Genomic DNA, 2,344 nt, shown 5'->3' on the forward strand with positions numbered 1-2,344 from the left:
TCTGTGAAAGGTGAAATATTAAACAAAATTATTATACTTCATTCCCTACCTGACGGTGGCGGTTGAGGTCTGCAGGATGGGACTTGAAATGTGAGGTGGGCGCCCTAAGAGGTGAGGTTTGCAGCCAGACTCTCTCAAGTGCAAGAGGACCAAGAAAGAGAGAAAACTCGGCATGTGGGTAGATGTTTGCCAAGGCTTTTCATCAATTATTTTTTTTAATCTTAACACTAATTGCCTGACAATGTTTTTGGTGATTTCAACTTTTCACATCGACCCAAATTAATGGGCCTGGACCAATGGTTTAGCTGGACTGTCACCATGGGGAAAACAACAGTAGGCTGAAGACCCCACCCAAACTCACTGCTGTTGTGTCCATGAGCAAGACACAGATACACTGAATTGCTCCCCGGTTGCTTCAGTTGCCCGGTGCTCCAGTGTGTTCCACTAACGAGTTTGTGTGTGTTCACTGTGATGAGTAAAATGCAGACAACAAATGTTGTGTACATGCTTGCTGGTTCATGAAAATAAAGATGATTCTTCTATTTCCTCATGAAGACCTGATGACTTCTTCCTCCTGGATGTGTTGGTGGTGACTCTCTTTTCTCCATCCATTCATCCATCCATTTTCTTTGCCGCTTATCCTCACGAGGGTCACGGGGAGTTGCTGGAGTTGATTCCATTTAGTTATCCAGGTAAAAGAGTTCCCACAAAGATAATTTCCATCGCTTGTTGTGAGTGTGATGTGTCATATCAAGTTTAGATTGTTCATCATCTCTTCATTAGTGATGAGAGTGCGACATCTTCATTTTTAATGGGGAAAATGTCTTTGATATTTGGTACAAGCAAATTGAGTCAAATTCACTGTTTTAACAAGTGTCATTTATTAAAGATCACAAATACACTACTACTCAATCATTTATTTGCTTATTTGATGCTGACATCACTAAACTATTTGATTAAAAAAAAAAACTAGTTTTAGGTCCAAGTATGGGTCCATATTTGAATCACTTTTTTTTTCAAGAAATCTTCTGGAAATTAAAAGAACAATACAGCTTGCTTGAGTTTCCAAATGGGTTTGTTCAAGTTGGTATTATATCATACATTGCTGTCATGTATCATTGCACCACATGAACAACAGCTCCTACCCAAAAATTATGTCAATCACTTATTTAATATGTGGAAAAATCTATTAACTTGTGTGTAAAACCACAGTGGGCGTGTGCCACGTCCTTGCATGAACCCAAAAATGGTCAACAATCAACACCAACATTTATGCAATCTTTACTCTTGGCGACTTTAACCTCTGAAATATTATCTCCATCATTTAAAACACCCTTGTTGCCCATTTGACAAGGAATGAAGTCATGTGTTCTTCTTTGTGGGTTCTTGTTCTTGGGTTATACTCTCAAGGCGAGCATGATTCCATGAGGTCCAGGGTTTGAAATTTCAAATAAGATCTCTTTGGAAATTTCAACAGCCAGTGTGACACTTCCCGACCACTTGATGACGCCATAGTGCAAATAAAGCACCATGAAGATTTGGACCATGTGGAAATTAATTGGTTGCAAGGCTTCATTTGGGGAGACATGTTATCCATTGCACCATTTGCCTCACAGTGGCTGAAAGCCCCACTCAAGCCCAACTTAAGGACTGTCACTGTCCCACGCAAATTTCAAACCTCAGGACTAAAGAAATGAACTCCTGGAATATGGTCCAGCTGTGACTCAGATTTCAACCAGGGTTGCTCCAGCTACAACACAGTGTACTCAGCACTATATCATCATGCAGGATGAACATGCAAACTCCACACAAACGGGGATGGGATTGAACCCATATTCTCAGAACACTGAGGCCAATGCTCAACAGCCGCAACACCGTAAAGTCCTTGCTTATACCCAGTTTTGAAACAAGTACCAGGCAGACATGAGCAGTATTTATCTATGGAAACGTCCACTCTCCATAAGATTTACAACATGAGCAAAATAAATAAATAAATAAATAAATACATACATAATACAGCTCCTTAGTAAGGAAGCGAGAAAATAAAGCTTGTTTCCACCCGGTCTTGAACCAGGGACCTTTCACGTGTGAGGCAAATGTGAATAACCACTACACTATAGAAACTACTGTACTGGTAAAAGATGAAACACGAAACTCGACTTCAGAGATTATTAACAGGGGAAACAAGTATTCAGGGCTGAGTACGTTTAAATTTAAACTTAAATTTACATTAAAGCTAAAATATGAAATCAAAACAATACTGGATTGGGATTAATGTTGACTTGAGACACAAAACAACAAAATCTTTGTGGCAAACAGTTTCCGGGACGCTCAGTTTGCTTTG

At 39.7% G+C, this 2,344-nt stretch overlaps 1 non-coding gene across 1 annotated transcript; it reads right to left on the bottom strand.

Annotated features, from left to right (window-relative positions):
- Positions 1-2,050: 2,050 nt before the first annotated feature.
- trnav-cac (transfer RNA valine (anticodon CAC)) lies at positions 2,051-2,124 on the bottom strand. Its single transcript has one exon. It is a non-coding gene; the product is annotated as a tRNA-Val (tRNA).
- Positions 2,125-2,344: the final 220 nt, after the last annotated feature.

Source organism: Syngnathoides biaculeatus, chromosome 20 (assembly GCF_019802595.1).
Source record: "Syngnathoides biaculeatus isolate LvHL_M chromosome 20, ASM1980259v1, whole genome shotgun sequence".
NCBI classification, from domain to species: domain Eukaryota; kingdom Metazoa; phylum Chordata; class Actinopteri; order Syngnathiformes; family Syngnathidae; genus Syngnathoides; species Syngnathoides biaculeatus.